Source organism: Bombus impatiens, unplaced genomic scaffold (genome assembly GCF_000188095.3).
Source record: "Bombus impatiens unplaced genomic scaffold, BIMP_2.2 scf_0396, whole genome shotgun sequence".
NCBI classification, from domain to species: Eukaryota; Metazoa; Arthropoda; class Insecta; order Hymenoptera; family Apidae; genus Bombus; species Bombus impatiens.
The window spans coordinates 209,427-225,747 of record NT_176815.1 but is presented as its reverse complement, the minus strand read 5'-3'; the positions used below and the strand labels follow the sequence as shown (position 1 = coordinate 225,747).

Genomic DNA, 16,321 nt, shown 5'->3' with positions numbered 1-16,321 from the left:
CCATATTTTGGTGGCATAAATTGTATTAATTTAATGCATCTCTTTCTTGGTATAGACTTTCGACCATTTTCGATAACAGTAGATACACTTCTTCTAAATTCGTTGGCCTTATTCCTTCACGAATTTTTTGACGTCGATCCATAAGGTTTCCATCGCTTTATTTAATACTTTGTTCGCTTAAAAATTGCTTAATACCCGAGCCATGCGCTTCGAATCAATATCGACTTGGTAGTTCCGATCGTTTGGCATTCGATCACGGGCAGGTGGGAGTAGCACATCTTTAATTATTTCTGTGTACCTACGTAAAACAGTCCCGCTATGCGATGTATGGTATCGATTTCATTAATAGTCATTGCACTCCAGACGAAGACTGAATCTCTTCACCATCTTCGATTGTGAATTTGTTACAATCTTTATCTCTCTAGTAGTGTCTTATATATTTTTCTATCAAAATTAAATTGAACATTGTCTCATCCGTGAAAGTGATTTGAGACCACTGTTGTAGATTCTAATTCTAATGTTTTTTAACAAACGCAATTCTTTCCCGTCTAATTACTCTGTATGAATGAACAAAACCCTCGTTGGCAATAAACATAAACGGCTTGTTTGTTCCAGGAAGTGATGGATTTCTTAAAACATATATTCAGTATTGTACGGACGCGTTTATGTCCGGTAGTGGACACAGATGTTGTGTGTTGATATAGTTATTGTTATCAGCCACGGTATATCAGTGATTGGGTAAGAAGAATCGAAGTTTACACTTTTTTGAACGCAATAGTACTAGGGAACTTGTATTTTAATAAAAAAGTACAAGTGTGCAATGGAGTATAGCATAATGTATGTATTTTGTTGTTTGTATTATGATGTTTCTGCTAATCGATTATTAGAATATGTATACTGATTGAATATTGAAATATGTCTATACTGATTAATGGCTCGAATATGTATACCGATGGAAAACTAGAATATGTATATTCTACATATATTATACATATGTGGATGTGGCCTGGATTGTTCGAGCTTTCAAGTTTGTTCGGAACACACGTTGATTGGTTATTGTTAAAAATTAATTTTCCAATCAACGGCGTTCTGAATGTCACGACAAATATCACGTTTTCTGGCAGCTTCTATATCAAATTACAGTTGAACATATAATTTGATTCTACAATTTCAAATTACACAACGCTGAAATATTTTTTAAAATAATGAAGCACAGTGATCCAGCGATTTCGGGTTTTATTACCACTATCATTTAACTGCCGTCATAACATGTATAACATTCATTAACACACGGTAACGAATAACCGGTACCAAAACCCAACGATATTGCATCGCTAGTCTACAGAATCATACGGTATCAAACTGAGATCGCGTCGAGTTTCACTCGTTTTCGTTATTCCGATGTGATTATTTTCCATTACTTATGTTAGAAATCTCTGGAATTTGACTAATGCACGAATTAACTCCATCGAGAGACACAAATTTTTAAATTTACCGTATAATACGGTACGTATTATATTTTTAAGTATGTGTCCATTTAAATCGTTACGTAAAGATGAAATTCTTATAAATTTGTTAATATTGGCAGCACTTACATACTTAAAATTCATAACATACCTATTCATTCATAACAAATTCATAACATATTCTGCATACAAGAAACTTGCGTTTAACACATCTGATTTTGTAATTTCATAAACAGAATTTAAATGTCCCAAAATAGTATATTACATCGAAAACAAAACAAAACAAAACAAAACAAAACAAAACAAAACAAAACAAAACAAAACAAAACAAAACAAAACAAAACAAGACAAAACAAAACAAGACAAGACAAAACAAGACAAGACAAAACAAGACAAGACAAAACAAGACAAGACAAAACAAGACAAGACAAAACAAGACAAGACAAAACAAGACAAGACAAAACAAGACAAGACAAAACAAGACAAGACAAAACAAGACAAGACAAAACAAGACAAGACAAAACAAGACAAGACAAAACAAGACAAGACAAAACAAGACAAGACAAAACAAGACAAGACAAAACAAGACAAGACAAAACAAGACAAGACAAAACAAGACAAGACAAAACAAGACAAGACAAAACAAGACAAGACAAAACAAGACAAGACAAAACAAGACAAGACAAAACAAGACAAGACAAAACAAGACAAGACAAAACAAGACAAGACAAAACAAGACAAGACAAAACAAGACAAGACAAAACAAGACAAGACAAAACAAGACAAGACAAAACAAGACAAGACAAAACAAGACAAGACAAAACAAGACAAGACAAAACAAGACAAGACAAAACAAGACAAGACAAAACAAGACAAGACAAAACAAGACAAGACAAAACAAGACAAGACAAAACAAGACAAGACAAAACAAGACAAGACAAAACAAGACAAGACAAAACAAGACAAGACAAAACAAGACAAGACAAAACAAGACAAGACAAAACAAGACAAGACAAAACAAGACAAGACAAAACAAGACAAGACAAAACAAGACAAGACAAAACAAGACAAGACAAAACAAGACAAGACAAAACAAGACAAGACAAAACAAGACAAGACAAAACAAGACAAGACAAAACAAGACAAGACAAAACAAGACAAGACAAAACAAGACAAGACAAAACAAGACAAGACAAAACAAGACAAGACAAAACAAGACAAGACAAAACAAGACAAGACAAAACAAGACAAGACAAAACAAGACAAGACAAAACAAGACAAGACAAAACAAGACAAGACAAAACAAGACAAGACAAAACAAGACAAGACAAAACAAGACAAGACAAAACAAGACAAGACAAAACAAGACAAGACAAAACAAGACAAGACAAAACAAGACAAGACAAAACAAGACAAGACAAAACAAGACAAGACAAAACAAGACAAGACAAAACAAGACAAGACAAAACAAGACAAGACAAAACAAGACAAGACAAAACAAGACAAGACAAAACAAGACAAGACAAAACAAGACAAGACAAAACAAGACAAGACAAAACAAGACAAGACAAAACAAGACAAGACAAAACAAGACAAGACAAAACAAGACAAGACAAAACAAGACAAGACAAAACAAGACAAGACAAAACAAGACAAGACAAAACAAGACAAGACAAAACAAGACAAGACAAAACAAGACAAGACAAAACAAGACAAGACAAAACAAGACAAGACAAAACAAGACAAGACAAAACAAGACAAGACAAAACAAGACAAGACAAAACAAGACAAGACAAAACAAGACAAGACAAAACAAGACAAGACAAAACAAGACAAGACAAAACAAGACAAGACAAAACAAGACAAGACAAAACAAGACAAGACAAAACAAGACAAGACAAAACAAGACAAGACAAAACAAGACAAGACAAAACAAGACAAGACAAAACAAGACAAGACAAAACAAGACAAGACAAAACAAGACAAGACAAAACAAGACAAGACAAAACAAGACAAGACAAAACAAGACAAGACAAAACAAGACAAGACAAAACAAGACAAGACAAAACAAGACAAGACAAAACAAGACAAGACAAAACAAGACAAGACAAAACAAGACAAGACAAAACAAGACAAGACAAAACAAGACAAGACAAAACAAGACAAGACAAAACAAGACAAGACAAAACAAGACAAGACAAAACAAGACAAGACAAAACAAGACAAGACAAAACAAGACAAGACAAAACAAGACAAGACAAAACAAGACAAGACAAAACAAGACAAGACAAAACAAGACAAGACAAAACAAGACAAGACAAAACAAGACAAGACAAAACAAGACAAGACAAAACAAGACAAGACAAAACAAGACAAGACAAAACAAGACAAGACAAAACAAGACAAGACAAAACAAGACAAGACAAAACAAGACAAGACAAAACAAGACAAGACAAAACAAGACAAAACAAAACAAAACAAAACAAAACAAAACAAAACAAAACAAAACAAAAATGTTACTTGTAGTATAATATCTGAAGATTAACTTTGCGAGACGAAGATTCTTGAATTCTTGTTATTGATACGAAATTACTTATTTGAATCATACGCAGCATTAACATCTTTTATCCTTCTTTGCAGTTTTTCTAGTAATATTTTTTCGTTATTAGAACACTTTCTCATAATGTTCTAATTAATCCTATCAAAGAGGGGGTTTCAACAAATGTGATACAATAAGGATCCTACGTGAAAAACAAAACTAAGGTATAAAATAATGTTCTTTCATATTTAGTTCAATTTTCTTGAAAACGTAGCGTCAGATGAAAACTAATTTATTCCATATTTATTCCATATTTTCGACTTGGTTTTCTAATAATTTTATAATTGCGCTAGAAATTTTATATAAAAATTTTGATTAGCGAATGCGTATATGTATAGTATATGTATTATATATATAAAGTGCTACATTATATAGCATATATGTATTACATGGATGGATAGAAAATATTTTTCATTATATGTCCCCACTGCTACTGAAGTGCACAGTGTACATCTTTTACCCTATTGCGACAGCTGCTGAAAGCGACGTAGTATTCGAATAGTAACAATGGTAATGCATTCGTTGTATTTAATCAAGCGTCAAACAATCGTTCACGTTAACTGAGCGTCACACCCAGCGAATCATCCACGTTCTGTGTGACCACGAGCCCGGATAAAATGGTTGCCGTTTGAGAGGCATTATTTCTCCCTAGCGACTAGTCCCTTGTCTCTCTCGATGTCCATCACAATACCTTCGCACAGACACTCCTTCATAGTAGTCCTATCACTTACAACTATTGTATTACATAGTCTTAAGATGTAACGAAATTCATCTTTATTTGTAAATGCTTTCCTTTCATTTATGAATCATAAATTTTGTGAACGAAAGTATGATTATTTCAATTTGTAGAAATAGATTTACGGACCTTATAGCTATATCAAAATTTTTAATTGTATTCATAATTTCTATATATATTTTGAATCAGTATTAAAATAATTATATATATTTTACATTCTCAATATTTCCAATATTAAGTCAAGTATTGGTTTCGAGGATAAAAATGGTACATTAAAATACCAAATTTTAGTAAATTACTTTGTTATATATTCTTCATTCAAATTTTAAATGGAGTATTGTGTCTGTCCAATGATTGCTTATCAGAAAAAGTATACTATTAAACTAATACAAGCATTTCAGAAAACGATATTTTAATTTCATGTAAATGTATGACGTTTGGTCATACGTGGTGTTATTGTTATTCGATTAAATTTTAATTACTTAATTATTCGATAAAATTAAATGTTAGAAATGCTACGTGTCTTACATGTATTCAGTTATATACATACGTTTATATGTACATATTGCATTGAAATATCATTTTATCGCTATACGAACATTATTATAAGTTATATTATAGTCACTCAATATTTAATTGAGTATAAAACAAATAACCTGTAAATTTTAATAATCTCATAATAGTTTCGGCAGTTCGTAGTCTTGTGATGTATGTAGCTACGTATTATGTGTTACAAATTTTCCAAAGTACAAAACAGTGATTTGTGTATTGCTTAAAATGTATTTTTTTACAAATAAATTAATTAATGCAGTAAACTAATTTACAATTGCGCATATAGTACTCGGAAATATGTGGCAGAAACGCAGGCAAGAAGTGCTGCTGAGCTTATATTATAGGTAGTATAATGCCTTCAAAATACAGAGGTTTAGCCAACAGGATGTATGTATTACGTCACGTTTTGTAAATTCTGATCGCGACTAATTAAAGTGTCCATTCACTTTAAAGTCATTTCAACTGCACCGGTGGGCCATTTTTTATTTAAACATTTTGCTCGTTGGTTAGCATGTATGGTTCCTTTCACCGAAGTGTAAAAAACGCGTGAAACGTGATAAAAGTTCAATTTCTATCGAATTTTCAATAGAAACATCATTGGAATTTAGTTACTACACGATTCGTTGCAATTACACGTTCATTTACCCCATGCGTTTCATAGTGTAAGATTTTCCAGAGATTACACGATTCCTATTATGTGATTCCTGCTTCGTCTGCTTATTCTCTTTTGTAACCGGAGACAAAGGACCTTAATACCTTAAGCTTCGTTTCCCATTTTCTTGCACATGAGTGATTACCTGCAACTTTTTCAGTGAGTTCTCCAAAGAAGATCGTAACTTAAATCTGCCAGCAGCAATGAGAATACGAGTATATTGCTAGTATGCATTATTCTCTCATGCGCTTAACTGCTTTTGATTGTCATGCCTATCAGATCACGAAGAAGATCACTATGCATTAGTATTTCAATGCAAGTATAACCTTTGCAAAATAATATGCATATTACAATATCATATCAGCATAATACTCTTTCCTACTTTCACATTGACAATCCAAACAACATTTCACTCTTGAACCTTTTTCCGGTTGAACCAGTTTATCTATATAATAAAAAGGGGTGTTTACTTACGGAGGATTAATGCGCTCTATCTGTATTTTTGTTATCTACAAATCTTATTTATCCGAAATTCATGATATCAAATTATATCTATAATATGAACTGTTCTATTGAAGGTTTAAAAAACAATGTAACAACTGTTACGCCACGAGGCTTACTATAGGCCGTATTTTTAACCGTCGCTTGCGGTTCTATCGGTGTCGCACAGATCGTCGCAGTGTCAAACAGATCGTCTTATCTGGTCGACAGAAAACATAAAATATATTGACGAGAGCATAGTTGTCACCAAGCAGCGAGTTCTAGAAACGTCGATTTCGGTTCGTTATTTCATACACATAAAAAAGGTGGCATACGTGATCATAGACGCGAACGGTAGCGTGATCCGAGCGTAGTAGGGGTCGTCTCCCAGAGAAAACAACGAAAAGGATCGAAGGGTAATTAGTCCCTTCTGAAGAGTCAAACGTTATACATCGAGAGGTTTGACGATTAAAATTAAAGTAGCTTAGTCTAACGAATTCATTGAGAGATATCGTAAAGTTGGGTCGAATTTCTGTAACATATTAACTGTATTCATCGCTAACGTTTTTATTATTACATTCATTATTGTTAAATATACAAGCTATATTAACCTGTTAATTCAGTGTTAAACTCATTTGAATCACCTCTGTTATCTTAATCGAAACAGGGGAACGACTATTTCGTGGCGTTGATTAGCAGAATCGTAGCGAGAATTTACGCCTCTCGCTGACGTGCTTTCCTCGCGACCACGTCTCTCCGCGAACGGTCGTAACAACAACATTGTTCCAAATTATATTTTCTATAAATGATTTCCTTATATAAGTACCTTCTTTTGAATGTACATACAAATACATTGGCTACATATGATTTATAATGAATCAAAATTATTCTGCTTATTTACTTGAATTTGGAAATTTAGTTTGATATTTAAAAATGAATATCTATTTTCAACATCATATTGGCTCATTTTTATACACGTCACCTTCCACGATTTTTTGATTTTGTATTCAACATGCTTTAATTAAATGAAATTTGAAATTCATACCTCGGGAATCTAAATGTTCAAATTTTATCCCTACATTCTTATAAAAAACGTCTTTAAAACGCAAGAAGATAATATAAAACTAAATATACTTATTAGGTTTATTATTCTGCTTTATGATGTTTTTTTACTAACTAGAAAATTTCATTATTTTTTGGAATTATAGGTATTAGAATTTTCATAAAACTATCTTGGCCTATTTTTATTTGCTTCCTACAAGCTATTTCGGATTATGTCTGAAAAATAACCAAGTAAAACCATCGGTATATCTGCTGTCTCCAGTCCGATTTAGCAGAAAACATTTTTCTAACCGAGTCCCCTTCTCACGACCCCTTTTACGAAACTCGCTTTTACGTTTTATATCAAAAGAGTAAGTAATTTTTTGCCACATAACCGTCTCGTGCCTTTTATTTTACCACATTTCCTCTTTTCTATATAAATAGGTATATTCTGAAACTCTTTTAAACGAATTTACTTACACATTGAATATATAGCCAGAGTGAATCTGTACTGCTTTTTAACGCTAATTTTCTCATTTAAGTTGCGAACCGATAATATCTAACAATAAGAGAGAACAGGCTGAAAGAAAGAAATGCGTAGAACTGTTGATATTGTACATTTTTCTTCCTAATTTTTCATTTTCAAAGTTTATACCGCTTAATTGAACCAACCACAATAAATAGATGCGTTACCGTAAGCGATAATGAATTGTCAGGGTGTAAAGGTGCATCACTGTTCCGTGCCAAGCAATAGGAAGAAAAAATTACCGCGGGTCAAAAGTGGAAGGTTTCGCCTCATAATGCGAAGGGAGAAAGAATTGTGTTTTGTCATGTCGACGATTAATAAACGGGGCAAAGTTCCTTTCACTGAATCTCCTTTTCCATTAATATTTTCAATTCGTTCAAATAGAAACACCCAGGATCAATATATAACATGTCATAGGAAGTATAAAATAAATGATCTTCGTGTTATAATTAAATAATAATAATTAATCAAGCCTAAATTTAATTACGTTATAATTTGATAGTTATCTTTTTTATTATATGAAACGCATTATATGAAACGATGATACGTTTCTAGAACTCTTCGTGTAATGATAATAGCAAATTCATTTATTAAACGCTTTTTATTCCTGCTAAATAACGAAATAAAATTGTTAAGTAGAAACAAAATTTTAATTTATGATCGGAGTTTGTACTTTTATATTCAGTTTTTATAGTTCGAAAGGGAACTTTTGTTACATGATATTTCTATAACATAAATTTTGTATCGACGTAATTACAGTAATGTTAAATATTGATTTCATGTGAGGTAGCTTAGACGACTTTGACCTTGACATATGTTGTCAAAGACAATTTCTTGAGTATTTTACTAATATTTACTAATACTTAACATTACTGCAATTAAGTAGATACAAATTTTAATTATATTATACAAATACTATATAATAAAAGTTCCCCTTTTGAGCTATGAAAATTGAATATAAGATTATAAACTCCAAACTTAAATTAAAATGTGATTTCCTAAAGTTAATATTTACCCAGGAATGCAATGCGGTATATTTATGAATGAAAATTTGTGACATATCTTTTCAATAAAAATATATCTAATTTGAAATTTTTTAATTTGAGGTATCTGACCATTTTTTAAAGATTAAAATTTTATATATAACTTAATCATTTTTTGATGTTATGGAAACATGATAGGTCTGTTTCTACATGTATGTGCATACATATATTTAAATAATAATACATATATGCATTTACAAGCAGTGTATAGTGCATAGACTTCCACTTTTAACGGACAAATTTTTAGAGCATGTAGAAATACCCAACGCGAAAAATAATGTTCATGTAAATATATGTATGTTACAATTAGTTACTTTATATTACCCATAGTGCAGAATATTATAGTTTACATTGCACTGTAAGAACTTATTATTTCATGTAAAATATTACCACAGCTATCAACATTAAAACTAAGGGAATTTCTAAAACTAGACTTCTCTTAAAACTAAGAAATTTCTCTTCGAATTTTTATAGCTACAAATTTAAATTCTGATTCTGAATTTGAATGAACTTCTATCTTTCTTTTTCTTGATAGAATTAAGAGCCAGGTAAAGGTACACGTGATGAAATGATTAATAAAATCCATAGAATTACATGTATTGCGAGTTTTGGAAAATATGTTTTATTGTACTTAATATGTATGTATATGAGAATGATTTTTATTTTATGATTAATATCAAACCGAACTCCTAGATTATATGATCTGTTTAAAAATCGATTTATAATTCGTAATAAGAGTATAAATGTAAAAAAATATAAGGAAAACGTTGACCTGAAAATAAAACGAAACTTCCAAAAACAAATTTTTATTACTTTCATAAGATTCACGTTTACCTGGCACCATTCCAAGAAAATAATAATGTAACATTTTACTTCGAAGCGATCGACTACTAGATTTCTATCGGTATTTTTTGAAAATTGTCGCAACTAGTATGACAATAAACGTTGAAGCTTTTCATAAGAAGCCTGAATTTAAAATGTATGCAAGTGTGGAATAAGTTAATAATATATAGTAAGATATAATAAGATAATAATGCGGAATAATAAGTAAGATATCAGACATCGCAATAAAATTATAAGACACCTATCATTTTAATGAATATCATAATATAGTTACGTAGTATTATATAATTTCTGAAACATAATCATTACAGAATTATACAGATACAGTGACTTCTACTGCAGTCGCTATTTATACTTAAATGAAAAGAATCCACTTTCAAAAATCGGAAATTTTACAAATACACATCGTCAAATATCTTAGCCTTCATCTGGACAACAAATTAAATAAAATACAAGAAAAAGTCAAACAAATCAAGACTAGCAGGAAATCAATGAACTGGCTCGCAGCCAGAAGCTCTAAACTGAAAACACGCAGCAAACTACAAATCTATAAAACCATTACTAAACCCATCTGGATTCTGGACATATGGAATTCAAATCTAGGGCATGACTGCCAAATCTTGTATTAAGAAAATAGAAAATCTACAATCAGTTATCTTAAGAGATACACTAAATGTACCATGGTACATAAGAAACTATGACATAAGAGCAGTATTGAAAATCTCTACTGCGAAAGATGAAATTAGAAGATATATAAAAAAAAGAAACTACACCATTACAGGATAAAATCCACACGAACCAACTAGCTAAAAGTTGCAACTCAGGATTAGCCAGAAAGCTCAGAAGGAAACATCTTTTAGATTTATTAACATCTAACAAGTAATACACTACATACACGTTCATACATATTCGTTACAGAACTAAAATATTGCTCCAGAAATTATCGATAAAAGTATCGAAATCCGCACGTTACCTTACACTTAATACTTATAAGCATACAATTCGGAACATTTAATAAACGAGCCTAGAAAAAAATATAATTAAGGTTCTTCAGTATAAGTAAGCATATTTATTTATATTCTGCTTGTAACAAATGCATTAATTTTGAGTCATACAAATATTATTTAAAAATTTATTATTATTTATAACACAGGAAATATTTTTACAAAATAAATGAAAATAATTCGTGAGGGAACTAAATTTTATTTATCATTTAATACCTCTTTAATTTTTATGTTCGTTGATAAAAATTTATATGTATACAATTTTTTTACTGACATTTGTAGTAAGACTTTTACTTATCTTGACAGTCATTAAATTATCTACTATTTACATAAATTTCTCGTATCTTAAAATTTTTTTAGTAACATTCAGATCAGAAATTTCGATAAACTATAGTAACCCTCCTATATTTGTGATAATATACACTTTTCTAATGTGCATACTAACTGCATCGTGTTGATAAAAAAAGTATAATATTTTTTCACAACATTTGATAAGCGTGCCTAGTTAACCATTTTACTTTACGTATCTTGTACCGCCTGCTCTATCTATATTTCTATCTATCTTTTTGTCTTTTTTATATTGTAAATTTTTATTCTCTCAGATCCAAAAAATATTTGTAAAATCCATTGGATCTGTTGAACTCGCAGCGTTTGTTATATGAAGGTTTTACTTTTCAGCATCATTTATTCCATCTTATTTTTTGTTCTGTAAAACCGAATATTTTTATAAATATCTAGCATAGTTGCAATTTTTCTATAGAAACCGTCGTTTTAGATAGTCTATTTTTTTATGATTGTTACATGCTTTTCACATTTGTGATTGAATTTAAAGATTGAATTTATGTCATTTTCAAAATGGCACACTATTCCTAAGAGATTGTACATTCCTCTTTATTTCTTACGTAATTACAGATGACAAAGTGACATCTGTTTAATGTATTTAATGTGTTCGGGCATTTAACTATATCATATATTAAAACTAATAGTTTTCATTAAATATCAAACTCAGAATCATGGTCACTTCTTATAGTTAAAATTATTTGGTGCACTGATGAAAGAAAAAGAAAATGCTTAATGAAGTACAACTTTTCCTAATTTCCTTATATATTTTGTAATCTTCTTACACAATTTATAAAAGTAAAAAAAAAAAAGGAAAAATGCATAACTTTCTAATTTTTAACAACTCACACAAAGTAAAAAGGGATACATATTTCTCAGATATTCGATATAAAGAAAGGTTAGTAGAATTCAATTTATCGTAGTTCACTGCACCTGTTCGATGCATTTATGCAAATGCTACGCCGATTACGCGCCACCACGTTCAAAGTACCACAATGTACAATGCATTTCAAAATTGTTGCAATATAACATTAATGTCCGCTATAAATGGGAGCAAAACGTCCAATAATTACATACTTATGTTTTATCTAATTACGATACAATAACGCAAATTAGATAAGTATATCGTTATTACAATTACAATGACTAAATGATAAAGCTAAATCGAGTATTTTAAACGGAATAAGTTGCGGAAGTATAATATCTCTCGAATCATTAAATTCCTATACGATCATTTACATAGGATATCTTAATGTTTTTAGGTGCTCTTTTATAAGATTTATTTTATAAAGCTAAAATTATCAAAAAGTGTACAAATGGAAAATTCTATAAAAAGAAATATTAAACCAAGCATCTTGAAGTAACACTGTTCTATTAAGTATAATATCGATCAGAAATTCGAGCGAAAGGATTGTAAGAAATAGGTTACTCGGTTGAAGTTTTGAAGTACAATCGTTCATTGTAAACTACGTATTAGAACAAAAGGAATCTCTTATCAATGACTGCTATGATACTGAAAATATCAGGAAGTCGGTAGCGAAGCGTAACGTCATTGCCATCTTGAACGTGGGCCAACGGGTGCATTATTTTCTACTCAACTCACTGAAATATTACTATCTATTGTTCGTGTAACATGCAAAAATAACACGGTAACTAAGAACGCAATAGCAGTGGATTGAAACGAATGATTAAGTGAGGATCGATTTATTTAGACTGGAAATGTGACTATTAAATAACAGACATGCATTTCCAGTGAACGCACGGTACAAAAACAATTAGTAAAATGGATAAGCCGGGAACAACTTTGTCCATTATCGTAGATATACATACATATTACTTGTCACGTGTGTAGCGTGGTATCGCATTTCATTTTCACGATACTATTTAATTTACGAGATGCTCTTTCTGAAATTCAGTTTTTGGAACATTGATTTTCCTTTATTTTACGGAACGGTAACACATCATAGTCTTATAAAATCGCCCTCATCGTGCTTTCAAACTGTTCGAAATCGGTATCCTTTTTTTAATAATATTGTTATCTATCATTATCTATCGATATTTAATATCGTTGCTCAATTTCACTCGAAGAAATCGCAAGTTCTAAATTCTTCTTTTATTTCCCTTTGTTCATATCTTCCGTATTGCAAAAGAGTCACAGTTGAATTAAATTCAAGTAAGAGGATTACACTAGAATGTGTTAATGTGGCATAAATGGGATAGTATTGAAGCATATTCATATTTAGAAAACGATTTTTATAATCCTTAAAAACTACCAGATTAATTAATAAAAATAAACGCTATTGTGAAGGAGGAATTCGAAAGTTTTATAATAATTAAGTATTATTTGATATTTAGAGTCATATCGTTCCAATATAATTGATAAATAAATATCTGGATAATTGTGATTTCGTGTAATTAATTTCATTAATTCTATCGTATTTGCTTTTAATATTTGTCTGCGTGATACAATAATTTACGAAATGGGTCTAAATCCATTTCAGGCTCGTGTATGCATTCTGTGCTGTAACATTGGGCAGTCAAGTGTGGTGGACAACTAGTTCTGCTACCAATCTACTAATGGCGCAATGATACGTGTTAGTGTCTTTCCACAGAAAAACAAAAAACGAATGAAAATACTGAAACCAGTAATGTAGCAATGTAAGTACGGATATATCAACTAAACCTTTGTATGGAAGCAAAGTATGATAAGCTATGAATTAGAAATGAGAATCCATATAAATCATCGTTTCATTAACAATTGTTTCTTACAATATAGTATCTGACGTCGTTTAAATGGTATCATTGCTTTTCCTGCTACTGCACACATGACCGACTTTTAAACATGTGTTAATATGTATATGACGAAAAAAATAATTAGGAATAAATTGATTTAATTAATTAATAGTAAATCAATTTGATTCAAGTTCGAAACTTGTTCATAACCCCAGTATTGCTACCACTTATATCATTGTGTAATAGATAACAACTTTATTGACATACCTTGTACATTTATCTTAAAAGTTACATTTCAACTATATCTTTTTTACATTTATCAAATATTATTAACTATTGTATTAACTACACTATAATCGAATTTTAAATAAACGAGTACTTAACTAAACATAAAGCAGAATAAATTAAAATTTGAACAAATTAAATGCACCATAAATATTGCTTTCTTTTATCTTTAATTTCGAAATTATGGAAAAATGTATGGTAAATAGAGAATTAAATGGGAACATATTTCAATACACAATATTCTCTATAGACACCCGAAATACCTACGTGAAATAGGTGTTAGAAGCGTGGGTGACAACGCGTGTAATGAGCAAAGTGCGGATTCTCTTCCAACACGAATCTGTTCTGTAAGCACGACTCTCGGCGCATTGCCAACATCCTAATTATTCTTGCTCCGTTAAGTCCGTTTAATGCATCGATTTGACAATTCTCGTTATTTTTCGACATATAATTTATGCATGTATTCTGCAATACACATTTCTTTATAAACGGGTATGTATCTGTACAATATTACATATTTTATACTGTATAACATAAATATAGAGAATATAAGTAAATTAAATATAATAATAATGCAATATAAATATGCAATTCCATAAAACCTTTTTAAATTGTCACTATTTTATCATGCAATACGTATTGAAACTCACTGTAACAAGCTGTAACAAGTTCCTCGTGCAAACTTAAATCCAAAATATGGAATAACAATTTTCGGTAAGTTTTCGAGAAAGTTAACTGTGAAGTTTCGCTAAATACGTATGCATTTGTCGAACTTCTTTATGGAATTGCATTAAAGAGTAACAACTAAAGTTTTAAGTAAACTAAACTAACGTAACTAAAGTAAAGAAATTATTTAAGTGATGGTGATAATAGGATCACGTTCAAGTGGTTGCTGAAAATAATCAAATGTAGTAGAAACAAAGATTCGGGGCACATTGTTATTACCACACATTTTTTAAGTCTGGTATCATTAAAAACAATCGTATTAATTATCACTATTTGTATGCGACACATACATGGACATATTAAATCGTACCTATGTGAGATACGAGGTTGTAATTTAAACGATTAATTTTGTTTAATAATTTACTAATTCACTTCATTATCCTGACAGGAGTAATAGATAATTATTTAGAAGTGTGACCTTCTCACCGATTTCAATGTTCTTGAAATATATTATTAACTTTTATAATTATAAATAACTTTTTCCTATACATGTTATCGCCGCTCGGCTCTAGTTTCACAGATATTTTCAAAAAACTTTTCTTGAACTTACAATTAGATTTATAATTGATAGTACATATATGTAGCTCTACGCTAGCGTTACTGGCCGCTTCTTGGCGACCAGATATAAATTTAACGTAATCTATAACTCATTAATTTTTCTCCTTTATTGTACAGGTTAGGTTATATCATAGGAATGTGGTTGCCGTTAGGCGACCGCCTATGCTTGAATTTACGCTACAATGAATATTCGTAAGGTAAGTTTAAATGGGATGTCCAACTAAATATTAAACTTTCATGAATAATCGCTATTAGTTTTAGTTTTATGTGCATAATTAGTATTAGTATCTTAAGCTTTCCGTGGCATAAAAATTCGCTCTTCTTCAGTATTTCTTTTAATATTTAGACAATAAATAACTCAAAAGACGTTTTTTACTATTACCTATATAGCGTAGTGTAATATAATGTAATACATTTTTGTTAACCCTCGTACATTTTATGAAAATGTAGAGTTTAGAAATTAAAATTGTAGAGCCTACAGATTTTTTTATGATCGATTGTGTATGTATGGATATTTATTTTCATTTTGTTGTAAGAAAGAATCTTTTTGAACATCGCTAAGATATATATTTTGATGATAAAAGATTGCTGCAGTTGTAGTACGGTTTCAGGAGTAAAGTATTATTGTAAGCACGCTACGGGACAATGCACCCTGTTAGGAAATTTATACTCCGTACACGGTTTCGTTAATCGAAAGACAGGAGCTCGTATATGGACGAGATGGAAGTTAACGAGCGA

General features: G+C 30.5%; 1 protein-coding gene across 1 annotated transcript in view; it reads right to left on the bottom strand.

The window, feature by feature from the left end:
• Positions 1-16,321, bottom strand: part of LOC100742753 (neurotrimin-like) — a 252,618-nt gene that overhangs the window by 44,636 nt on the left and 191,661 nt on the right. The gene's annotated exons all lie outside the window — the stretch shown is intronic.